Source organism: Gracilinanus agilis, chromosome 1 (assembly GCF_016433145.1).
Source record: "Gracilinanus agilis isolate LMUSP501 chromosome 1, AgileGrace, whole genome shotgun sequence".
In the NCBI taxonomy this organism is placed as follows: domain Eukaryota; kingdom Metazoa; phylum Chordata; class Mammalia; order Didelphimorphia; family Didelphidae; genus Gracilinanus; species Gracilinanus agilis.
The window spans coordinates 381,797,875-381,824,742 of record NC_058130.1 but is presented as its reverse complement, the minus strand read 5'-3'; the positions used below and the strand labels follow the sequence as shown (position 1 = coordinate 381,824,742).

The 26,868-nt window shown below is 35.1% G+C and overlaps 1 protein-coding gene across 1 annotated transcript in view; it reads left to right on the top strand.

Moving 5' to 3' along the window:
* Positions 1–251: 251 nt before the first annotated feature.
* The window catches only part of NIPBL (NIPBL cohesin loading factor), a 243,150-nt gene continuing 216,533 nt past the window's right edge, over positions 252–26,868 (top strand). The window contains exon 1 of the mRNA XM_044664328.1: positions 252–570. The gene's annotated coding sequence lies outside the window, so the exon portion shown is untranslated. The remainder of the gene's footprint in view (positions 571–26,868) is intronic.

The window sequence follows — 26,868 nt, the reverse complement described above, 5'->3', positions numbered from 1 at the left end:
GGAGTAGTAGTAGTAGCAGCGGCGGCGGCAGCGGACTGGCGGGCGGCGGCGGCAGTGGCGGAAGTGGAGTGGGGGAGAGGGGGAGGTTGTTGGTGTTTGGCGCCGGTGGAGGGAGTCATTCCTGCAGCTGCACTTCCGGTCGGCATTTTGTTCTGAGAGGGAGAGACCGAGCGAGAGACACACACACACACACACAGGGCTCCTTTCCCCCCCCCGCCCTCCCCCCCTCCCTCCTTCGGTACCGACTCGCCCGACACCGCCAAGCCGCAGGCAGAGACGCCCCCACCGAGGGGAGGATTGGTTCCCGAGCCGGTTGCGATGCCCCCTCGGTAGCTGGGGCCCCCGGTCGGGTGTTTGTAAGTGTTTCTATGTGGGAGAAGGAGGAGGAGGAGGAAGAAGAAGCAGCGATTTGTCTTCTCGGCTGGTCTCCCCCTGGCTCTACATGTTCACTGCACTAAGGAGGAGACGGAAGAGGAGCCTCAGCCGCCCCCCCTCCCGGCCCGGATTATAGGCTCACCACAGCCGCCTCGGCCTCGGCCTCTCCACGGATTTAAACGCCGATTCGCCCAGGTAAATTCCTTCCTTCTCTTTCTTTCGGCGGCGGCGGCGGCGGGGCCAGGTCCCGGGCTCCTTTGCTCCCCCTCCCGCTCCCGTTCCCGTCCCCGGCAGCCCTGGGTCTCCTCGGCTGAGCGAGTGTGGAGTTGTCCTCCCCGGGAGCAGGCGCCTCGGCTGGCGGCGGTTTTAGAGCTTCTCTCCCCGCCGACTTTGGCGGAGGAGATTTGGTTCCTGCCGGGCGGCCGGGGAGGCGTAGGCCCGGCGGAGAGCGCAGGCCGCGGGCCAGCGGAATCTACTTGAGCTCGGGGATTAGGAGAGGCTCCGGGCAGAGCGGAGCGATCGCTTCTCTGTGACAGGCCTCAGCCGAGAGAGAAGCCGTAGTAAGACGAGGAGGCGGAAACAATACAACTAACAGCAAGTGTGCCCTGATCTGCTCTATATTTACAACTTTCCCGGTGCGAGAAGTGGGAAAGGTCTCAGTGAAACAAACAACTCCCCTTTCTCCCCCCCCCCCCAAGTGACCCTGTGAAGGGAGGAAGTAGTTTCAGTTAGAGTGAGACAAATGTTAAATACCCAGAAACGAATCCAGTAGTAATTATTTTCCTTTTTAAAAACTTGTTTGGGCATGCAAAAGTTAATAGAACCTCATTTCCCCTTTTAAAGGCATTAAATCGTCACTTACTAATGTGATACCGAAAACCAAAGTGACATAAACAGTTAATATTCCTCTTAAAGAGTTGAACACGGATTTTCAGAGCTAAGTGTAAAGTTGATGACATGTATAACCTGTCACTACGTATTGAATGAATAATTTAAGGAGTTTTAGAGAGGATTTTATATATGGAATACTTTATTACTTTGGAGTACTTCTTTACCTTGAAGTGGAGGGGCAAAAAAGAGCTTATAAATATTGTGGGAAATGTGATATTACTAAGAAATGGAGATAAAAGAGACGTATTTAAAAGGATAGAAATTAAGGTCTGTTTAACATCCTTGAGGTAAAGAATGTAGAAGGTGCTATGCTTTCATGTCAGGGTAGATCTTTTTGAGGTCTCAGGATTGTCATTGGCTGTTTGTGCCCATGATGTTTGACTGTGTAATGAGAGAGGTGTCATTTTAATAGGTCAAATGTATCTGTAAATGGCTCGAGAAGAGTATCAGTTCTTAACAAATTCTAGTTTTTGTATAAGTGAGTTGTTAAGTGGTAGTGTGTGATTGAGCTGGAAATGCAAGTTTTAATACCTAAATTAAAGAAACTTTATTCGTAGAAATTTCATAGAAAGAAATGCTTACCTGGATTATATACTGTTTTGATACTTTTGTTTCATATCTGTTTAGAAAATGTTCAAGTCATTAAGGAGCAACATTGCTCAGCATATTTCCTTAAGTTTGTTAGTTGGTGTTACACTAGTTAAAAAAGATTTTTTTGTAGCCTTGTTACCATTGTCACTGTTGAATAAGTAACTTTTCTGGATGTTCTTTTTTGAGTTTAGGGTCTTGCTTGCCTTGAGCTCTACTATATTGCTATAAACGTTCAGATAAATGTTAAAAAGGGTCAAGTTAATATAGCTGTCACGTACTGGGCATGTTTTTAATGCTATAAATCCGTGTAGTAGTCTGTAGCGTGTCCGTGATTTGTATTGGTCAGGGAGCAGTTTGAATTTTAAAAAGCCTGAAGCTCCTGCTGAGCCCCAATCCCGGCCTCCCTCCCTCCCACTAATCTCCCATTCCTGTCTTTGTGCTGCCTGCTCCTGTTAGACACTGTTTGCAACAGGGCCTCAGGCCTGCTTGGGGTGGGGGTGGGGGTGGGGGTAGGGGAGGAGCAGGAGAAGGGGAGGGAGCAACATTTCACATTCTGAGAAAACTGCTCTTTAAAACACACACATACACACAAAACACACACACACACACACACACACACACACCCCATTTGTATAAATTACAAAATGAACTATATATGCTCCTGATTGTCTTTACTACTTTAATTGAACAGCTGTTTTACTTTTGGGTCTGAGACTTCTCTAGTGTACAGCAAAGGACTGTAGAAAAAATAGTTGTACTTGGTTAGTTTTCATCATCAGAAAGCGACATATCATCCTTACTGTTTGTTTTACAGTGGTTTACAGGAAGTTTTCTCCTCGATTAAAAAAAGTAAAGTTTAACGATGCTTAGTTGTCCAGTATACAGTGTTTTCTGAGGCTTTGTTTTCTCCATTTTAGGAATTAATTTGATTTTTTTAAATATAATTTTAAAATTATAAGCAGAATCACGAAGATTTTAACTTACAAAATATTTTTTCATTAGTTTATCCCTGAAAATTAAGAAAAACCTTTTTTTTTTTTTTTGCAAATTTTGTGAAAAATTAAACTTTCAGTTTTGTTCTATTTTTCTGAATTTGAAAACAATTACCAAAAAAAAATTTTTCCTCTTTTAGAGCTTTTGAAAATACTGCTCTCTACCTCCCATCTGTTAGGGAACTAACCTTCAACTAATCATTTTAACATAAATATTTAGATATAAACAAAGACAAGATGGTGTTCTCCAAATTTTTTGAGATCTTTTGAGAAGATAACTTCAGCAGTTTTTGCCTTTTAAATCTCAAAGTATATTGGGAAATTGGAAAACTCCAGAGAAGTTTCCTTTTATGCAAAAAATCTTAAGTTTATTTAGAGTTGAGACTTTTTGTATGTTTTCTTTTTACTATTGAGTATTCAAATTAATCAATTTAAAATATAATAACTTTTAAAATCAGATTGTATTTAGTACTTTAAATTAGGGTTACAACTTAAGTACTGTATCTGAATTAGTATGGTATAACATTTTGCCTTGGCAAAATTTGTAACAGTGAAAAAGTTGAGGTTTTTGGTGATAATGGTAGATATGTTGGAATTTCAATATAAATTTCATTAAAGAATGTACAATTTATTTGTTCTATATAGAGCTGGAAAGTGAAAGTTTAAAAATCCCAAACATAACTCAGTTCCTTTGCCATCTCCGGGTGGAAACCTTTCCTGATACTTTTAGTTATTAGTGCAGTTAAGTATATCTATAGCTGTACTAGCCTTACCTAAAAGGAGAACAGGTTGTATTCTTCTCATCAACACCTAGCAGCAGATTGTAAACTCAGTGAGGGCAGGACTGGCTATCAGCATCCCTAATACAAAATAGTTATTTTTTCTTTGTGGGATTGGATAGAATCCAGTAGAACTATTTTGGGTATTGTCCTTAAGTAATTAGTTTTTAAAAGAAAGTTGTAGTTCACACTATTTTAAAATGGAATTTTCTTAAATTGGAGCAAAGAAAAGAAAAAAAAACCAACAATCTAACTAATATAAAAGTATCGATCTCCAACTAATCTCTATTTTTTAGGACTTTTAGGCTTCCCTAAACAACCTTATATTTGTCACTATTTTCTTGTAAAATTTTTAGAAGTATTTGATTTAAACTTGTGTTGAATTTTGTTATATTCTTTTATAAATTTTTTTCCTAGCAATATCTTGTAAAAAAGGAATATATGAAAACTACAGGTTTGAATCTGATGTTACTTATCATTTTTTGTTATCTGAAAGGAAAAACTATTATACGGGTAATCAATAAAATTACTTAAATAAGATTTCATTTACATGAATTGATTAGAAGGTCTGCAATAGACAAGAATTCCTCCTTGGAAACACCTTTGAATACAATCTCTGAAAACTTAACATAGAGTTTGAATGAGTAAAACATTTGAAACCATAGCCCAGGTGAAAAAATTTTAAGAGCAGCATTAATAAATACAGAATTCAGTTAACATCCTTCCAAGATGTTTCACTTTAAAAACAGAAATAGAATAGACTAAATATTAAATTGCCTTTAAATATAGAAATAAGGTAAAAGTTAAATATTAAATTGCCCTAAAAACATTGTTTACTGCATTGAGATTTAAAATAAACTTAATAGTATGATATGAACACTAAAAATTATTAGAAAAGTGACAATGTATAAGCTAAGAATAAGAATTTAATTAGAATGACAGACTTCATTTTAGTACTCTACTGTAAACCTTTGTTAAGCCATTTTCTTAATATTCCTTAAGATTCAAAATGTGTACATTATTTTTTTTTACTATATTGTCATTTGTAATCATTATTTTTTTTTTAAATGCTTTTTCCAGGATAACCAAAAAAACTTTTTATAGGTGTTCTCATTATAGCTCTGTGACAGAAATGACCAGCATTATTTTTTCATTTGGATGAGAAATGGACATACAGAGAAGCCTAGTGACTTGTCCAAATACATGCAATGAGTCAATGGGAGAATAAGCAATTGTTAGCCCCCAGACTGTGATACTATTAAGAAAGATCTGAGCTCAGGATAGGATTTCTTGAGTCTTGTCACTATCAACTATAATCTTACTGTTCTTATTCATTGTAATTTTTCCAATCTTTTACAAAAAAACGAAACATCTTGGAAGGATGTTAACAATATAAAAACTGTATTTTTGTCTCCTACATCATGATTTGAGAGTTTCTTTTTTGTAGGCAGATTTAATTTAAATTTATCAATTTTATAGAATGTAAGGGAAATAGCAATTTTAATTGAAGCATTACTGTCCCCTGAATTTTTAAAGTAATTATTATGTTTTTTTAAATTGTCATCATGGAATTTTAGTGTTTCTGGTCTTTATAGTTGAATTAAAAAAGGTGTTAGATCAAAATTATATTTTTAAAGGTATTTTTGATGCAGTCAGAATTTCTTCCCCAAAAGTTGAAAAGACAAAATTCATAGTTACCTTTAATTTTCAGTTTGCATATTGGTATGTTGGGGACCAACTTGGAATAAACTTTAAATAATTGGATTTTGCTGTTTATGTTTAGTGAGTGTTTATAGATATTACCTGTATTTTCCAAACTTAAACTATTGTAAGACTTAACCATTTTCTGATAGTTTTGTAGAATAATTTTAAAAGTAAAAGAAAGTGGAAGAACCTATAATTTTAATTTTCTTAGTAAATCTTATAGTTGTATTAAAGGAAAAATTGTGTATGGGGCAATGAAATTAATAGGCACTTTAAATAAATATTAAACATTTCTGACACTAACTTGGTCATAAAACATTGCTTTTTAAGTTGGACATGTAAAATATATGATTTCTTTACTTCTACCAAATGATACACTTATTAGAAATTGTTAGTTTTGTTGTTATTGAGTCATTTCAATCATGTCTGACTCTTCATGGTTTCATTTGGGTTTTCTTGGCAAAGATACTGGAGTGGTTTGCCATTTCTTTCTTCAGGTCATTTTACAGATGAGGAAAGTGAGGCAAACTGGGTTAAATGACTTGGCCAGATCACACTGCTAGTAAAGTCTGCGGCCATATTATTAGAAATAGATTAGAATTAATAAAGTGGATTTGAACTTCCTTTTGTGTAAGGGAGAAACCAAACTTTATTAAAATTTGTTTTATTCATATTTGTATAACATCTTAAAATCACAGAATATTAGAACTAGAAGGAAGGTTGTCTTGCCTGCCCCCTCATTTTACAGTTGAGGAAGCTGAAGCCCAGAGAAGCAGTGCTTTGTCCAAGGTCAGTACAATTAAGATGTATAATTTTAAAGTAATGATTTAAAAAACAAACACCAGACAAACTTAAAACTAAATACTGTCCTTTTGAAAGGAGTCACCTTGGAAGGCAAAAGACTTTTCTCAGTTAATATTGTCATTACCCTTTTGGAATTGCCTTTAGAAACTGTGAACCATTCTTTTGATTATCTTCAGTGATGGTGAATCAGAGCCAGTTCTAGTCTGTTTATTTTAAAATAAAATTTGTTTCACTATTTTATAGTAATGCCTCATAAATAGGAGCACATATATATGAGCATGCATTTGCGCTTTGGACAATATTATTTTTGGAGTAATCATAGATCCATATATACAAATATACATCCTCTTTGTAACAGCTCAATTAGGAAAATTTATAAAGCCCCTTTTTTGTTTGCAGTAACTTAGTATTTCAACTAGGCATTTGGACATGCTAGTTATAACTTCAGTTCTGTCATTTATTTGCTGAATAATTTGGGGTAAATATTGTCACTTATTTGGACCTGAGTTTTCTTATCTAAAAAATGAAGGTATTGGAACAGATGATTTCTAAAGTCCCTTCCAGCCCTAACATGTTAAGAGCTTGTGTTATTTAGTCCCCTTCTCCAGATATTTCCTATTTACAGAAACTCTTCCAGTGTGTTTCTGTGTGCCATCAGTATTTTGTCAAATTAAGATTCATCCTTTTTTTCCACAATTTTTTAAAGAACATACTGAATTTTCAACTAATATTTTGTATAGGCTATTATTGGTGTTGACACTTTATATATGTAAATATAGGTATTTTAAAGGTCCTTTAAAGTGAAGGTACTTCATCTTTAAAGTTTTCTTTTTACATGCCTTTTTTTTTCTGAAACCATTTCTTTGACAGACCAAAAAAATCTTTTATGTCATACAGAACATAAAACTTTCAAACTCTGATCCTTTAAAGTAATTTGTTGAAGTTTACAAAAACTAGGATGTTAATTTTAAGTTTATCTTTTCATTTCTGAACAGTTATGAAGCCAGTCAACAAGCATGTATCAAGCATTTACTATGTGCCAGAAACTGAAATGTGGGGCAATTATGAAATATTGGCATGGCTTTTTTTTTTCCAGAATTGTCATTTTGCTTTAATGCTTTTGTTTAGGTGAAATGCATATTCATATTGGTATTCTGCTATTTTTGTAACACTGTATTTTAGCCACTATAAAATCACTTGGTTGTTTTTTGTGGGAATTTTCTACAGGGCAAGGACTATTTATATGGTCAAGCTATGTCAAAAGAAAGTGTTAATAAAATAAAATTGAAATTATTATCTCCTTATTAATACATGTAATTAAATTTAAATTCGATTTTAGTCTTTGTATTTATAGTTGATCTTTCTTTTGTAAAACAAAAATATTGCCATTGCATTTAATCCTAAGGAGATAAATCAGTACTTTTCTCAATGCTATTGGGTAACCCTTTTCAGTGTGTTTAAATGTACCATTAGTAACTTTGTTTAATACACCTGTAGAGTTACAGTCAATATTCAACTAAGTTAGTTGATCATTTTAATGTAGTTATATGTGATTCACGGTTTTCCTTCAACTATAATCAGGTTATAACTACAATGCATGGGTTTAAATTAGACATTGTCTTTCTGTTACACCCACACTTTTTTATACCTGACTCATGTGAAAGAAACTGATTGCTTCTTTCTATGCCTCAGCAAAGTAATACTTTTTTTGCAACTTAAAACCTGGAGGTTGAAATTAACCAGTGTTAAGCAGTGCTAAAGTTACCTTCATCCTGTCCTTTTTTTTTTTTTTATAAGAAGTATTAAGAAATGAATATTCTTGGTGTACAAACATAAGCTAATTAAAAAGTTTCTAAGAAATATTTATGAAATACACGTTTGACTGGAAATTTTTTTCCTATCTCTTTCCCACCATCCTCTTTTTTCCCTTTCTTTTGAAAGGATATGGCTTCCATTTTTTGAGGGGAGTGGAAGGGTAAGGGAGGCTGACTTTTTAACTTTTACTTTGTACACAGTTCTAAATAGAAGGTGAAGTTTTTAGAAGTTTGAAATGTTCTAAAATTTTGAGATACAAATAAGGTTAAAACTTTGCTGCAGAATCATGAAAATTATTGGTTTAGTGCAGTTTATCGAACATTTTAAGTACCAGTTCTGTGCCTAGGCACTCACTATATTGTTGGCTGTTGGGGAGTCAGAATGTTTAGTATGAAAACTCCTTTGTATTGGAATTTACAATCTTGGGGGGGGGGTAGGACACATTGCAATGATTTTTAATAGAGAGGAGCAAAGATTCTTTGTTACTACAGGCAAATAATTTAACCTCTGACTCACTTTCTTCATCTCAATAATATCAAATCTGTATCTTCATTCCTACTAGATGTCTTATTTTTAAGATCAAGCATATTAAAGTATGAAAAGTGCTCGGTAAACTGAAAGGCACTATATACATGTTACCTATTATATTTCTCTTGTATTCTCTTCTCCCGTCTCATGCAGATTGCTTCAAACCAAAAAGGACCAAAGTTAAAGTTAGTAAAAGAGAAAATTGATTCTTTCTTATTCCTTAGAGCTAAAGCTCACAGGATTATAGGTCTAAAACTGGAAGAGATGCCAGAGGCCATCCTATGATGGTCAAATACCCACATGTTCCACATGAGGAAACTAAGGCAGAAGGGTAAAGCAACTTATCCAAAGTCACATAGTAAGTGACATAGGTATACTAAATCTGAAAGATTCAAGATTCTTAAAAGTCTTAAGATTCAGGAATATTTTGGAACTGAAAATTTTTTTTTACTTTGTTTTTTAAAGCCTAGTAATATTTATCTGTAGTATTCCAAGGCCAAAAAACTTGATGAGATGAATCAACAGTCTAATTGTTTGTGTAATTATGGCAACTGTGAGCACAAAATTAGCCATTTTGTATTTGTTCTGAACCATGGATAAATCCAACTCTTGAGGGAAGAGTCTTGGGTCCTGAAGCTTTCTTACCTTATTTAAAAGAGTACATACATGGTATATAGTGCCAGTAAACAATATAAACCTGTTGAAAAATGTTTTAAAGCAGTGTGGCTGATAATAGCTGACATCTGTATATTTCTTTAATGTTTAAAAAATGCTTTACATACATTCTCTTATTTGGTCCTTACACTCAACTTTTGAAATAGGTGCTGTTATTTAGCCTGACTTCACAGATGTGGATACAGGCTTAGAGAGGAGTTAAGACTTGTGCAAAGTCTCACAGCTAGTTAGGGTTTGAATTAGAACTCAATGCCAGGTCTTTCTGATTAAATGTCCAGCATTCTGCCCATAATGGTATATTTCTTATTGAAGCCATTAGAGGTGCCTCATAGGGTTAGAAGATCAGTCTCTTCCAAAAACAAGTTTATCGATATTTTTTATTTTTAGAATATATTTATTTCTGAATATATCCCTTCCTCTACTCCCCTACCCCCAGCGTCTTTTGTAAAATAGATAAAAAAGAGGGAGAAAAAAAGGCAAAATTGACCAACATGTAATCTGTGGCTTTTTAGCCCCTAACTGCCCACCCACCCCCAGCAAAGAAAAAGATGCATTTTCTTATCTTATCACTTCTCTATGATCAAGCTTGTTTATTGTAATTGTGCAGTTCAGTTTCTTTGCTTTTTTTCTCTATTTACATTTGTCATTATGGATATTATTTTCCTGGTTCTACTTATGTTACTTTTCATGAGTTTCTCTTAATTCTTCATATTGATCATTTCTTAGGTTCCTTTACATTTGTTTTTCCAATGCAATTGGCTCTTTTCAATTTCATTTCCAGTCTTCAGGCATCTTTTGTTTCTGGTTCTGGGCTAGCAAGAAAGATACTGCTATGACTATTGCTCTGAAATGAATGAAGTGCCTTAACCCAAGATTACAGAAGTAGTACCTAATTTTCAGTATTTTTCACATCATACTGGACAGCCTTCACTAAGTAAAATAGACATTCAAAGAATGGAGCAGTAAAGCTGTGATTATCCTCTTCCCTATTAACACTAGTTAATAGAGAAGAAGAATGATACTTAATGAAATTAAGGTGGTATATCAGCCCTCTGAAGAGAGGGATAAAAATTTGATGTGGTAAAGTTTGGCTGAATAAATAAATGGGATCAGAATGAAGAATGCTATAAATGTAGTGTTCTTCATTTTATTTATGATCTTGTGGATGTAGACATTTTCTCCACCCCATCTATGCCATCTCATTTTGTATAACTTGTCATGTCATCCTATAAATCAGGTATTGACTCTTTTTGTGTTAGGGATCCCTTTGGATCAAAGGAAACCAATTATATTAAAATTGTTTTCCAAAAAACATAAAAAAAATTCATAGACCTTAGGTTAAGAACTGGTATTAGCCTTCCTCAAGGAGATCTACCCAACTTGCTGAGAATCAACTAACTCTCTTAACTTTTCATGGATAGCAGATAAATACATTTGCCAAATAAGGAAAGCTATCCTTTATACTCACTACTTGATAAGTCCACTTGCATTTTCTTAGTTTGTATTTCTTTGATTTTTTTTTTACATTGCATCATGCACATAATTTATTGTTCAGAATATTCCGCCGGCCTATTATACCTACTATACTTATTTCCATTGACCTATGCAATTCTAATTCTTATGCTATGGAGATTATTGTGTTCTAGAATTTATAACTAAATAGCACCACTGAAAGAATTTGGCAGTTTAAGATGGGATTTTGCTTCAGGAAGAAGTTTGGGATCTCAGAAAGAACTGCATCATTTCTCAAATGTAGCAGCCCACTCTCTTCCTTCTGTTCTGGGCCCATTTCATTATCTACCTGTATTAACTCTTCAAGATAATATATTTATTAGAATTTGCATACTTTTAAAGGCTCTGAGTCAGGAAGTGGAAGGCTTTTGCAAATGATATTCTGTAGAAGACTACATTTTTATTGTCATATAGTCACCTAGCTAAAAGAGAGACTATAAGATCCTACCATACTTTATTATTTGTTCATCATAAAAAACATTTGATGGGGTAGAACAAAGCCCCTCAATGACTTTTTCTCCAACAAGGTGTCTCACATTTAAGCCCATATAGGATTTCCTGATGTAACAATAGTGAAAATTGTTTAATTCTCTGATTGTTATTATAAAATGAGATATAACAGGGAGAAATAGTCTCAACCACTGTTTATCTTTGCAATGACAGATGCCAATTGTTGAATTATATGGTATAGTGGAAAGAACATTGGCTTTGGAGTCAGAGAGTGTGGATTCAATTCCCACTTCTGAGACTTACTGCCTATGTAACTTTGAGCAAGTCACTTAATTTCCCTGGGCCTCATTTTACAGCTGAGGAATTTCCAGGAGTAAGATTTGGCAGCTAGGTAGTACAGAAAATAGAGTCCTGAGCCTGGAATCAAGAAGACGTGAGTTCAGAGCTAGCCTCTGACCTTATTAGCTGCATTGACCTTGGACAAGTCACTGACCCTCTCCTTGCCTAAGTTTCCTCATTTGTAAAATGAAGATAATAGTACTTACCTTCCAAGGTTGTGATTAAAAATGAGGTAATATTTGTAAAGCCCTTAGCACAATAGAAGGTGCTATATAAATGCTAGTAGTTGTTCTTAATGATGATAAACTGTGGAATTACTCAATTGAAGAAACCTTTGATTGCATTGTAGAAAATAGAAAACCAAAGGAAGAAATACAGTGAATGTGGCACCATCTCTTAGATAGGCCTGTCAATTTTTTGGTAGCAGTAGTCAGGCGTTATAGTAGTGAGTGCCTTCCCTATAAATTCAGAAATTCTATACATGGTAATGTTGCATGTGGTTTGACATAACTTTTAATTCTTTCTTCCTTAGAATAATATGCATTGCTTTTACCAGTTAGAGAGGGTGTTTTCTTTAGAAGTCACAGTGATCTCCATTGCACTCTACTAGCACTGGAAATCTGAAAACAAAAACTTTTTAAAATTCTATAAACATTTTCATTTCATCTAGAATTTGTAACAAAAGAAATAATAATGTGACTAGTTCAGATAGTCAAATAGTCAAGATTAGTTGAGTGAAGTTTTAGTGCACTTCAGTTATTTCTAAACTATCATGTTTCATCCTGTATTTGTCATTGGGTTTTTGAATAAACATGTCATTTCACTGTCCTCAGGATTCTGATCTATATACTTAAACACTAGGGAAAATTTCAAATAATGTAACCAGGTGAGTAACAATACTGGATAGAATTTAGCAAACTGATTATTGTAATATCTTAATGTTGTCACCTAGCAGATAGGTCGGGGAAAAAGTAATGTACTCTATACATGATTTGCTAATTAAATTAACTATTCTCTCGATTCTTTTTTTTTTAATGTGAAGTAGTATGTACAGGTTTTCCCTTTTATATAAGTAAGATTGATTTGTCAGATTTCAAACTTAAAGGGCTAAGAGACAATGTGATAGAATGAGAAAACCACTGAGATTGAAGAGGACCAGAGTGCGAATCCCAGCCTTGCAGTTTACTACCAATGTGGCCCTACAACAGTTGCTTTACCCCTCCAGGCTTCATTTTTCTCATCAAAGTTAGCAAATGAGATATTTATTTGTAAAACTACTTAAAAGTGTGTCTAGCACAAGGCAGGCACCATATCAATGCTTATTCTCCTGTCAAAGTTAAGAACTTTTAATCTTGAGTACATTCAATCGAATACACCAAGGCCTAGAAGTTTCTTATCTTTTTTTTTTAACCAGTGTATTGATTCTAATACTGTGATGGTGAATCTATGGTTTGGGTGCCAGAGAGGGCCAGAATTTGTTACTAGAAAGGCAGAGGGACTCAGGCAGAGCTGCTCCCCTCCGTGCCTAACAACATTTTTTTCACATCACCTTTCCATCTGCCCATCAGCCCAATGGGATTCTTTCCTCCCTCCCCTGTGTGGGATAAGGGGGGGGGAGTGGAACAGGGCTCGTGGGGCATTAAGTTGGGGGAGCACAGCACAGGGTTAGGGTTGGGAGGCACAGCATGCCATTTCTAGAAGGTTCACCATCACTGCATAGCACAATAAATAAATCTCTAAATAAGAAGGAGGGAGCAGATATAGCCAGGGACTCAGAAAACATGGGAAATTTTTCTGTTGGTTGGTTTTCAGGATGTAGAGAAAGATTCTAAAGGCAAGAAAGCACTTTAAAAAGAAAAATATAATGCTAGATAGGATATAAGACTGAGCAGATATAGAATTTTGATTTCTGCTTCATCTCATGTGTCAAGGAAATAACTACCACTCTTTCTATGGAGAAAGTTGTCTTATTTCACATAAATCAATTGGGAAAGTAGGATTTTTAATGTGAATTGTTTTCACAGACAATTTTATTGCAGATAATGTACTTGTTCAGTAAAGCAATAGGATACGTATATTACCAAACTTGAAAATCCAAGATAACTTGTTTTTTTTCCAGGACTATCTAGCATAGGTAAGCACATTAACATAAGAGTAGAAACCTAAAACTCAAAAGACTTCAGGTTGCAAATTAATAAGAACTTAAGATACAAAAGATGCACCATTTCTAAACCTCTGGAGTTTATTCTAGAAGTAAACTTTTTTTGGTAACTTTATTTGAGAGCTATATCTTTAAGGCTGCTTTTAGAAGGCATTTTTCAAGCATTGTTAACTCATTGTTAAAAGCAGTAGCATAGAAGCTGTAAAAACTTAGCTGAAGTTATCTGAAGCTATCCATATTACTTCTTTATGGAAGAATAGAAATATTCCTACACATTAATCTTATGTGATTAATGTTCTGATGCTTGTACTTACTTTTTATCTTGCATAAATTGCCTTTTTTTCCTAGCTGTTGTCCATTTCAGAATTAATCTTAAGTGGACTTTTTATCATTTACTTTTGTCTCTTTATTCATAGGTGGGCCATTTACATATATTACAAATATGCTTTTAGGCAAAATAGGAAAAAGTCTTTGACAAGTATCATTTTATAGGAATACTTAAGTAGATCTGAAATCACTTTAGTAAAAAATAGGCTAATATCAAATAAGGTAAAGTTGTTAGCTGATAAGGCCATCTAAGAAGGGGAAGCAAATCAAAATTGAAGGGTAGTATAGTAGCTTCTTGTAGTTTTGAGGATTTCTTAAAAGTAAAATTATTGCATTTATGTGTTGAATATACAGTACTAGCTATCTACCACTCATAAGACTTTCAGAAAATATTTCTTTTGTAAGATATTTTTCCAAATAACAATCTGAGAATTTGAGATGGTGATTTTTAAAAATAAAATGTTTTATAAAAAGCAGAGAATAAATAGATGGAATAAGCACAAGTTCATTTGAGATTGAATTATAGTAGAATTTCATCAGAACTTAGATATGTCTCCAGGTCCTACTATGTTTTCCACAATATAGCTATATATTAAAAAGCTTTATAATAACCCAAATGTCTCATATGTCCTGGCCCCAACGGTGTTTCATTACAATTCTAATTTGGTTCTACTAAGGTGATGATTTGATTACTAGATCAGTAGTTCAGTATCAATTTGATGTAACCCAAACACATTTTGTGTTCTGTTTATGCCCATGCAATTATTTTACACTATTGCTGGATGTACTGTCTTCCGTCTGTCTAACTTTTAATAACAACTCAGATTTTTACTCTTAGAACTCTTTTTAAGCTACTTCAAGTCACAGTGATCTCTCCTCTTTTGGAACACTTGGAATATATTATCACTTTTACTTTATAATTCTTGACTATTAATCACATACTACCATATGATATTGTCTCACATTCTCTTGATTTTGTCTTTATTGTATTATTTAACTTTTCACCTGTATATGTTTCATTTTCTAAACTAGGGTTTTAATTTCCTGGAGGGCAAAGGGACCTTTTCTTAAATTATACCTTTTTGCAGGGCATTGGAAGAACAGGGACATTTCTTCTGATAGTTTTTAGAGGCACAGGTCCAGTACCTATTGTGTATTTGACCATGTTTTATATATAATAATTCTATATTACTTTCTCTCCTGCAGTCTATCCTTTATACTCTTGTCAGAATAATATTATTTATGCTTAGATCTGGTTATGTTATTCCTCTTTTTAAAACCCTCCAGTTGTTTCCTGTTGGCTGCAGAGTCAAGTTCAAAGTCCTTAACCTGGCTTTGTCATCTACAACCTGTTGTCATCCTACCATTTCACTCCTCTCATACTAAACCCCTCCATTTACTCAATTTAGCTCTCTTACATCCATGCCCCATACTTTCTCACCTTTATGCATTTGTTCATGCAATGGAGCATACATGAATTTCTTATGACTTAGGATAGGGAGTGGGTTGATACCCCTCTCCTTAGCCTTTAAAGCCCTGTTCAGATACTGCTTCTACCATGAAGCTTTACTAATCTCCTTAGTTAATTAATGACCTTTGCCTGCTCCTCCCAATTCTCCTTTCTCACATAGCACTTAGCATCTCCCATATATATTTATCAGGTGAATTACAGTTATCTGTATATATGTCATGTCCCCATCTAACTATTAAACTGTACGTTCCATGAAAGCTGGATCTATCAGAAATTTTATTTATTCCAGTGCTTCAACACAGTGCTTTGCATACATTAGGTACTTTATATATATTTGTTGAATTGAAATATTTGTCCAGTGTTTAGATCTAAAGTCTAAGCTGGCTTGAAGTGGTTTTGATTATAAAATCTCAAATTTCTTGAAACTTCTCTTATACAAACTTTGTATACTGAGTTCATTCTTGGTTCTTCAGTTTTCAGTTTTCTGTGTCTTGCTTTGGCCTCACTCTTGGTAGTGTCTTCCTTACTACTGCATATTAACTATACTTTGTAGATAATATTTTTTTTCTCCTCATTTGCCCAGTTTTATCTCCTGCATTAAAACTCCTGCATTTTATCAGGTCTGATGGATGAAAGAATAATGAATACATACCAAGCAAGGGCTCAGAGTAGACAGCTAAAAAGAAAAATACTGTTAAGTACATTATGGCAAAATTCTCATCTGTGCTAACTGGTTTTTAGCTTACACTTTAAATACTTGGGTTGTAATCTGGCTACTATGAGGAAAGCGTTTACAGTTTGTAGATTAATGTGAAACGAAATCATCTTTGTCAGTAATTTTTTGAGCTTTTACTGCCATTAACCTAAATTAAATGTTTAAGGGTACTTCTGGAAGGCATAAGGCATATATAAGATCGAATGGAAACAGCATAAGGTGAATAAAAAGGAAAGGAGGAAAAGAGAGTATAGAAAAAAACAGACATGGGGGAAATGTATAGTACTACCAATATTTATCAGCTTTTATTCTGGACTGGGTAGATTGACATTTATTTTAGGTTTATCCTAATTTCTTGAAAACTTGTTTGGTTCAGTGGAAAAAAGTAGCTATTGGACTTCATTGTGTATTAAAACTTTCTACATTATCTTTCCTTCTGTATTTAACAAATATATCTGCATTTTCAGTAGCTTAATCCTATTAAATACAGCTGAAAACTGGCATTTCATAGAAACCATTATTTACAAAGGACTTTAGTTTCTCCATTTTACAAAGGTATAAGTTGGTTGAGAGGTTAAATGACTTACCAGGGTAGCACTATTAATGTTCAATGTAGGATTTGAACCCAGGCCTCTTATTTCAATAGGTCCAGTGCTTTTTTTCCCACTTTACCACTTCATTGAAACTATTAATTAGGAAGAGAACTCTAGTTTTTGCTTTTTCACAGGTTTCTGTTCTGGAATTCTTTATGATAAGGATTATACTAGAGCACATTGAGAATGGATCTTTTTATTCTTATATTTATTAATAGCCAGACCAGTTAGATTGTAGGTATCTTTTGGTGAGAAAATATTTTTTTCCTTTCTGTCTGCTTAGGATCTAGCACATTGCTTTTTGTATAATCTTGCTTTAATAAATGGAGTTGGTGGTGGGGAAGGCATGAGAAACTCTTTACACATGAATATCAGCAGTTGATAGTCGAGAATTTACTTATGCCTCCTAACGGGTTAAGTGATTTGCTTTGATCACATGGCCCAATATGCGCCAGAGTTGGTGGATGTGGGTAGAAGATGGGAAAGGGACTAGCAGGATTTAAACCCAGACCACAATAAAACCATACTTCCTGAGGACAGGAAGCATATCCTGTAATTAATTTTTTTTAAACCTTTAACTTCTGTGTATTGGCTCCAAGGCAGAAGAGCAGTAAGGGTGGGCAATGGGGGTCAAGTGACTTGCCCAGGGACACACAGCTGGGAAGTGTCTGAGCCCAGATTCGAACCTAGGACCTTCTGTCTCTAGGCCTGGCTCTCAATCCACTGGGCTACCCAGCTGCTCCCCTGTAATTAATTTTAATAATTGTTTTTATTTTAAAAATACATACCTTCCTATATATGCTTATTGAATATTGCTTTATAGTTATTTGTGCCCATTCACATAGATATAGTGTATTTTCATTTTTTAAACTTAATGAAGTATGTCTAATTGTTTAAATTATAGTATAGATTATGGTTTTTACCCTCAAAAATGTTACAACTTACTTGATATACTCTACAAAATGGCTTTTAGAGTCTTTTAAGAAGGAATTTCTAAATGGAAATATTAAATTGGTATTTTACTTTTCTCTAAAAAATCTTTAATTTCCTTTCAAGAATTGTGTTAAGTTGCTTCATATTTCAGTTATGTCTGACTCTTAGTGACCCCCTTTGGTTTTCTTGGCAAAGATAATGAAGTAGTTTGCCTATTCCTTCTCAAGCTCACTTTACAGATCAGCAACTGAGGTAAGCAGTGTTAAGTGACTTGCTCAGGGTCATATAGCTAGTAAGTGTCTGATGCTAGATTTGAACTCAGGTCTTTCTGATTCCAGGCCTGGTGCTCTATCTACTGGGCTATCTAGCTGCCCTATTAGTTCAAGGAACTCCTAGCGTGTTAAAATGGAAGAAGGAAAATGGAAGGCTATTTTGTTTTTGAACATTAGAAAAAAGTTTTATTCTTTTAATGCTCTATACATGACCTAGTTGTCAGGGTTTCAGAATTCTTTTTGCTCATCACTGACTAGTTCATGAAATTGGTGGATCTAGATTCACTTTTGGCCCAGATGTAAATAAATGACTTAAACCTTTTGAATATGCTAAGCCTGTGATTCATTTCCTTATAGTACTGTATAAGGGAAAGACCTGTCATATTTAAGAAGGACAGAGAAGAGATATTGTTGAACTTCTCTTGTGTTCAACTCCTCTCTATTAATCTTCTGTGATAATATAGTATAATAATAGCTACTAGAATTTCTATAACTCTTTTAAGGTTTTCGAGGAACTTAAATTCATCAGATTCTCACAACGATGTGATATAGCTGTTATTATTATCCTAATTTTCTTGATGGAGAAACTGATACCCAAGAGAGGCTAAAAGTGACTTGCTACTGCTTAGATAGTTTACTAAGTATCTGAAGGGTGATATAAATTGTTCTTCCTGATTTCCAGATGCCAACAGTATACATGTGGTTAGGTACTTTAATATTTTATTTTTCTCTGGTATGTAATTCCATTTAAAGCTCCCCTAAAAACAAACAAATAAATAGATAAATAGATAAAATAATAAAGCTCTTTTTTGTGGAGCTACCAGGGGAGAAATTCTTTTGTCAGTTGTTTTCTTTGTATCATACCTTCTGTTGAAGGAATCTTATGTCCATTGTAAATTGTCTAGAACCAAGTTGTCAGTAAGCTTTTGGTGTGTCAGGCACTGTGCTAAATACAAGGGGATACAAAGAAAGGCAAAAGTAGATCTTGCCTTCAGAGAGCTCAAAACTCTGTAGTGGAGATATGTCAACAACTATAGTTAAGCAAAATACAGGTTAATTAGTGAAGGAGAGTGATCCGGGCTTGGGATATATTGTTTTAGAAAGAGCACCGTGTCCAGTGTCATTGACTCATAGGGGTTGGGGGGGGGAGGGATGGTAAAAAGAAGAGTAATGTATAAGGAAATTGAAGCGGAAGTGGAAAAGGACTAAACCAGGCTATTGAGTTTTAAAAGCAAAACAGGATTTTATATTTCATTCTGGAGGTAATAGGGAGCCTCAAGAGTTTATTGAGTTAGAGGGTTATGGTCAGACCTGTGCTTAGGAAAGTCATTTCGGCAGTTTAAAAGGAAGATGGACTGGAATGGAAACAAACTTGTGGCAGGCAGGTCAACTAGCAGGCTTTTGCAATAGTTTAGGCATGAGACAAAGAGGGCCTCCACTAGGGTCATAGCAATGTTAAGAAAGAATGTTAAGAGGATAGGATCCACAGGACTTGGCAACAGATTGGATTGGGGGGCGGAGTGCATTGTGAATTAGTCAAGTTTGACACCTAAGAATGAGAGTGCTCTGGACAATAATAGGGAAATCAGCAAGAGAAGACAGTTTTGGGAGAAAGAGAATGTTCAGTTTTAGATGGTGGAGTTTAAGATGTTTAACAGAGCATCCAGTACATTTGGAGTTGGTTTCTTTGTTGTGTTTTTTTTTTAATTGGACTTCTTAAAAGGAAAGTTCAAGATTGAAACACATTCAAGATATCTTTTGTATGTTTGTACCACTCTTTAAAAGGTTAGTTTGTGAATATATTTTAAATAATTGCTAATGGGAAATACCTAGAGCAGAGGTGCCAAATATATGGCCCACAACACTTCTGAATTCAACTTGAACCAGATTAAAATGTATTTGGAAAATATTTAACAAAATAAATAAAAATACAACAAAACATAGTAATATAGTATTTTAAATTGTTAATATGCAGCCCACAGGATCCTTATGTACAGTTTGTTGTTGTTCAGTCATATCTGAACCCTTGCAATCATACTGTCTTTGAGTTTTTCTTGGCAAAAATACTGGAATGTTTTGCTATTTCCTTCTCCAGTGGAGTAAGGCAAAGAGATTAAGCAACTTGTCCAGAGTCATACACCTAGTAAAGCATCTGAGGCTGGATTTGAACTCAGGTCTTCCTGATTGCAGACTCCACATTCTAGTTTCACGGAGCCATATAACAGCCTCATATAGTTTAATAGCCCCATTCTAGTAGTTTGATATCACTAGTCTAGAGCATAAATTCCAAGCCATCAATCATAGACATCATGTCTGTCATTCCTTCCCATTTTATTATTATAGTAATATCAAGTGATCACTTTTTTCTCTCTTTGCCAAAAGTTATTTTTGGACTCAGTTTCTTTGTCCTTTCTAGTATGCATTAGCCCCTTATTTTCTCATTCCAGTTGTATATATTTATTGAGGATTGTGACAAAATTATATTAAACTCAAGAATTTCTTATTTTTTAGTTTATGACTTCATTTAGTTTATACTTTTGTTATATGTACTTTATTGAAAGTGGGTGTTGAGGGCACACAACTAAATGACACAGGTCTTTTTAACTCAAAGTCAGCATTCATCTCTATGAATGGTTCTAGGAGATCTTGGGAGTCTGAATGGAAAAGCCAGATAAATTTTCTAGCTCTTAGTTCTTAGAGTGTCTTGCAATTGGAAGGGACCTTAGAGACATATTTCTAAAGGTAGAGAAACTAAAACTCAAAGGGATTGTCACCTGAAAAAAAAATAGCAAGTAAAATTAGTAGGCAGTACTAGAACTTGGTTTTTCTAACTCAAACTCTAGTGCTCTTTGTAGACTTAGTTTGTATGGCTTCATTATTTTATTCAAATTTTAACTACCTGGACAATCTCATACTTAACCTCCCCAGGCTCCTCTTTAGGAATATGACATAGGCTAGTTGCTGACCTACATAGGGGAGCATCTTTTGCATAGGGGAGTTCCTGGATCTGGGGTACTATACCTTTTCCTTACTCTTTCCTCTTCCAAATTGTGAGCAAAACTCCAGCTGCATTGGGACCTTTTATCTTTACATTTGATTTAAAGAAACAGTAAGGATATTAAACATTTAAGCTTTAAAAATTTATGAATTATAAAGGCAGAAATGTGACTGGCTGAACAGTGTACAACCATGTTAACTCACTTTATAATTTTAGGTCACGTTGCTTAGAATCACACAGAGCTTTGTTTTTGCTTCTAAGGTCTTTACCTTTGGGAAAATATTATATACATTTTTCAAGATAATATGTAGTAGTTAGCTAGCAGGTCTCGAAGTTAGAAACATCTAGGTTCAAGTCTTCCTCCTGACACATATGGGCTCTGTAACCTTGGTTATTAATTCTTGGTGTTTGCTAGGCAACTCTAACATTACAAGTTGTACTTCCTATCCCTGCCTTTGGGGAAATACTGTAGCAGTTCCCTTTTCCATTTGTACTTCTAGGCTTCCCTAACATATTTTGTGACATCCCTAATCATAAAAAAAAAAGTTTTAGATAGAGAGGAAAAAAGTTTAAAGAAAGTCAGGTAGTTATAAAAATTAAATGTCTAGGAGTATGGAGGATAGATTGCTAATTTTATCATGGGGAGAATTATAGGGAAGTAATTTTAAGCTTAACAGAGGAGCTTTCTGACAATTAGAACTGTTTGGAAATATAATATACTACTTTTTTTTTTTTTAAATCCTTACCTTCCCATCTTGGAGTCAATACTGTGTATTGGCTCCAAGGCAGAAGAGTAGTAAGGGCTAGGCAATGGGGGTCAAGTGACTTGCCCAGGGTCACACAGCTGGGAAGTGTCTGAGGCCAGATTTGAACCTAGGACCTCCCATCTCTAGGCCTGGCTCTTAATCCACTGAGCTACCCAGCTGCCCCCATACTACATTTTTTAGAAATTGGTAATGAAAGAATTTTCAGATACAAATAACAAAGCACATCTAGTATATAAGAAATAACAAATGGAGTATTGTAACACTTTTCCCCCAAGAGTTCAGGAACACAATTTCCAGTGACTGTGAAAGATTTTTAGGTTCAATCTGTGGTTTTAGTTTATCTTCTCTTGCATGTAAATTAAGACTATGTCCATGCAGTAGGAAATGAAGTAGAAATGCAATAAAATGTATTGATAGGCAAAAAACAAAACAAAACACCCGTATGATTTCTATAAATTGGTTCTTTTATCTTGTTACTATAGCTAGATTTTTTACTATATGTTGTTTGAGTTTGTGGAAGCACTGGGCATGGCACATAGTAGGCTCTTAACAAATATTGATTGAATGATTGGAAAGGGAATTACATTTTTTCCCTTAAGATTTTTAAGAGATAATTGATAAGCTTGAGTACTGACGAGAAAGCACAGTCAACACATCCTAAAACAAGATAAGGTCAAAATAGGTATGTGATTTAAACATAAAGAGTGATATTTTAAGTAAATTAAGGGAACATGGAATAGTTTACCTCTCAGATCTAAGGAGGAAGGAAGAATTTATGGCCAAACAAGTGATAGAGAGACCATTATTGGATATAAAATGAGTGATTTTAATTGTATTAAATTAAGATTTTATACAAACAAAACAATGCAATCAAGATTAGAAAGGAAGCAACAAACTGGGAAAGCAATTTTGTAACAGATTTCTCCCGTAAAGGTCTCATTTCTAAAAGAACTAAGTCAAATTTGTAAGAATCCAAGTCATTCCCCTGTTGATAAATGGTCAAAAGATAAAAATAAGCAGTTTTCAGATGAAGAAATTAAAGCTATCAATAATCATATGAAAAAATGTTCTGAGTTGCTCTTGAGAAATGCAAATTTAAAAAACTATTGTTTAAAAACCTATCAGATTGGCCAATATGATAGTAAAGAAAATGATAAATGTTGGAAGGAATGTGGCAAAATGGGGATACTAATGCATTGCTATGCCCAAAGAGCTATAAAACAATGCATGCCCTTTGATCCAATAATATCACTACTAGGTCTGTGTCCCAAAGAGATTTTTTAAAAATGAGAAAGCATCTGTTTGTACAAAAGCATTTATAGCCACTCTCTTTGTGGTGGTGGCAAAGAATTGAAAACTAAAGGGTTGTCCCTCATTTGAGGAATGGATGAACAAATTTTGTGGTATATAATGGTGATGGAGTACTATTGTGCTATAAGGAATGATGAATTTTGATAGAGCTTTAGGGACCTTTATAGAAATGTTTTTTCCTGTTAGTATTCCTTGAGAGGTTTGTGACTTTTGTTGTATTGTCCTGGTCCTGAGAAATAATAGCGCCCTAGGGAATTAGTGCAAAGGTGTGAATATACTATGCTTCCCTCCCAACCCCCCAGTTATTTTCTTTTAGATGACCTACACGTTTTGGATTGCCTTTCTCCCAAGTACTTGGTATGTGCTTAAGAAATAACATGTTAATATAGTAAAAGCCTATTATGATGCCAGTAATACTGATCTCAAAGAACATAGCTAAAATTTTTTTTAGACATTTTCTGTACTAATACATTGTTATATATTTGGGGTTTTTTAGGATCCCTAATATAGCAACAATCTAAGTTGGGTTTGGCTATATTGGTGTAAACCAGAGGTTTGGGAGTTCTTAACTTGGTCATGAACTTTTTTGTTCCCAAAATATTTTGATAACTGTTTCTCAAGATAATTGTTGTCCATTGTAATCTCTTATATATTTTATGTGTTTAAAAACATTATTCTAAGCAGTCCATAGGTTTTACCAGACTGTCAAAGGAGCCATGACACAAAATATAATCAAAAAGTAAACTCAACAATATACAAGTATATTATGAATTCAATGCAATTGTATTATTTTGTTTATTTTTACTCTTGCTTTAGTCCATCAGAGCAATATGATAGATATGTAACAGGACTGATTTTGGCTATGTGGGCTCCATCTTAACTCCCAGCACACTCCACCCACTGTGGGTTCACTTCCTGGTCACCTAGAGATATAAAAGTTCTCAACCACAGGGTCTTTGCAATTTTGTCGTTATCTGAAGACATCCTAGCCTGCCGAACAGATTTATTTCCATATATGATGGGGTAGGGGAGGGTACCACTTTAGATGCTTAATGCTGCTAATCCTTGTATGTTAATTAAATCTCCTTTTGTTAACTATTCAATGACTTTAAATGTATCTTATTTCTTAGCACCTTTGCAGTAAACCTGAATTAACAGGATGCCAGTATAATTGTCTTGTGGTTAAAATTATGTTTTCATTTGTTTGAGTGGTAAAGTGAAAAGAACCTTGGATAGCTGAAAACCTAAATTTTAGACTTCCTCCTGTAACTAACTTGCTTTTTGCTAAAGAACAAGTTATTTCAACTCTTTTGGACCTTGAATTCCTCATGAGTAAAATAAGTGGTTTGAGCTAATCTCTAGCTTTCTCAACTGATTCATGAATTTCTGAAACATTTTTTCAGTGTGGTATAGATGAAATATAGTGTGGTTCACTGGAAAAAAGGTTGGATTTGGAGTTAAAGTCCAATGCTGGATTCTCTCATGTATCCTTTACCCATTGCTAGGCTTCAGTTTCTTCATCTACAAAATGATAGAACTGAACTAGGTAATCTCTTTAGATTACCACCAATATCTTTCTCTCAATCTATGATTTAGATTGTAGTCAAGACTACTCCCAAAGTTAATCTTTTTTCCCTCTAAGTTTCTAGAAATCACTGAGTGAAAATACTTTTTTAATAACAAGTATTTTTTAGGAATAGGAAAATGTATGCTCAGTCTGAAAGGTACAGTGGATAAAATGCATAAGTGACATAAAGTTAGGAAGACCTGAGGTCAAATCTTGTCTCTGATACATCCTCTCTCTGTGATTCTGGGCAAATCATTGACTTCTCTAAGCCTCAGTATCTTCATTTGTAAAATGTAGATAATAAAAGTACCTAACTCTACGTAAGACCAAATATACGTACGTGTGTATGTGTGTGTGTGTGTATGTGTATATGTATGTATTATATGATACCCATACTAATACATATGTATTAGTATGGGTATCACTTTGCAAACTTTAAAGAAGTATAGAAATGCTAGCTAAATTATCTATTTTATTTTATTTTTTGTAAAAGCAAAGAGTTTATTTAGATTAGATTACAGTCAATTCTAAGTCAATAAACATTTATCCAATACCTACTATGTACCAAGTACTGTGCTAAGTGCACAGGGCAAAAACATGCAAAACCTATTGGATCACCATTAGGCCTAGCTTGCAACAATATTATTCTCTGTTTAAGTCCTGGTCCTATGTTTCCTTTTTTTCCCCCTAATCAGTTCTACAATTATCTATTTTAAAAGCACCAGAAAACTTTTGGCTTACTGTAAAACTCTCTAAATAACAGACATCCTATTCTCATCTTTTCTCATGATTACCCAAGAAGCATCTATCTCGAGCAGTATAGCCATTGGCATTTTCTTTATTTAAGTATTGTTGTGAGGAAGATTAGTTAGTAATTAAGTATTAAGGTTGGACCTAGCAGGAAGGGCTGGAGCATTCCAAGATGGAATGAAAGAGCAGGAAATGAGCTTGTGCTCTGAGAGAGACTCCATTAGTGGTTGGCACAAACTGTTGCTAGCCCTGGGAGATCTCAGACCTGCTTCCTGATTCCCTGGGATCCTGAGTGGTGGTGGCTTCTAGCTAGTGGACAAGACCTACAGAGCTGTACCAGGTGGAGGAGGGGTTTGGGATCTGGTGGACAGCATCTCAAGCACACTCTCTACTTGGATACCTTGGACCACCTTGACTTTTGGCATTCTGTGATCATCTGTGGATTACCGTGAGAACCCCAAAGCCACCCTCAGACCCAATTAGCTGTGCTGGTCAAACCTGGCTGGAACCAGGTTTGAAGCAGCCTCCCAGAGACTCCAGTGCTGTTCCTTTGGATCCTGCCTGCATAGATCACTAAGATTAGAGAAGTCACTGGGTGCTGTGCCTGCATGCCATGGCCCCCGACCCCCACCCTACCCCAGACAGGGGTGGGAGAAAGGGAAGGAGTGACTCAGGTACTCCACTTAGGGAAGGGAGCACTTCCATTGAGCTGCTGGGCAGAGGGACTGGGAGGCATGGTAGAGGGTGAGGGGAGCAGCTCTGCCAGAGACCCTTTCCTTTCTAGTACCTAACTTGTGGATGATGGTGCATGTTCCCACAGAATGGCATGCATGCCATCAATTTGCCATCACAGTTCTAGGTAATCAAAACCACCTTTTCAGGTATCATAGTAATATTTTTATTTTAAGAAAATGTTCAAATTCATTTCTAGTACTGTGTACATTTCTCTTAAAAAGGTCTATAGCTACTGCCCATTATTTTCTTTGAGGATTAAATGCAATCATGTAAGTATAGCTCTGTGTGTACTTTTAAAAGTGCTATATGAGGGGCAGCTGAGTCGCTCAGTGCTTTGAGAGCCAGGCCTAGAGACAAGAGGTCCTAGGTTCAAATCTGGCCTCAGACACTTCTCAGCTGTGTGACCCTGGGCAAGTCACTTGACCCCCATTGCCTAATCTTACCACTGTTCTGCCTTGGAACCAATACACAGTATTGGCTCCAAGACAGAAGGTAAGGGTTTAAAAAAAAAAAGTGCTATATGAATGCCAACTATTATTGTTACTCCCTATGTATACAGTTGTGAAACACATCTTAGCATTATGAATAGTATCTTGTGTCAATTAATAGCTGGATAGATAATAGAAAAAACTTGCTATTTTGTGGTCTGGCTCTTGAACCCTATACCACTTTTCTCAGCTTGAGCATTACCAGTTCCAAGTTTGTCCATCTGACTTGTCTCTAGCTCTCTCCTCTCTTTTGATATTTAAATATAATTGGAGAAGGCAACCTAGGAAAGTCATATGCACTCAGTCCTTTACAGAAATTTAAAAT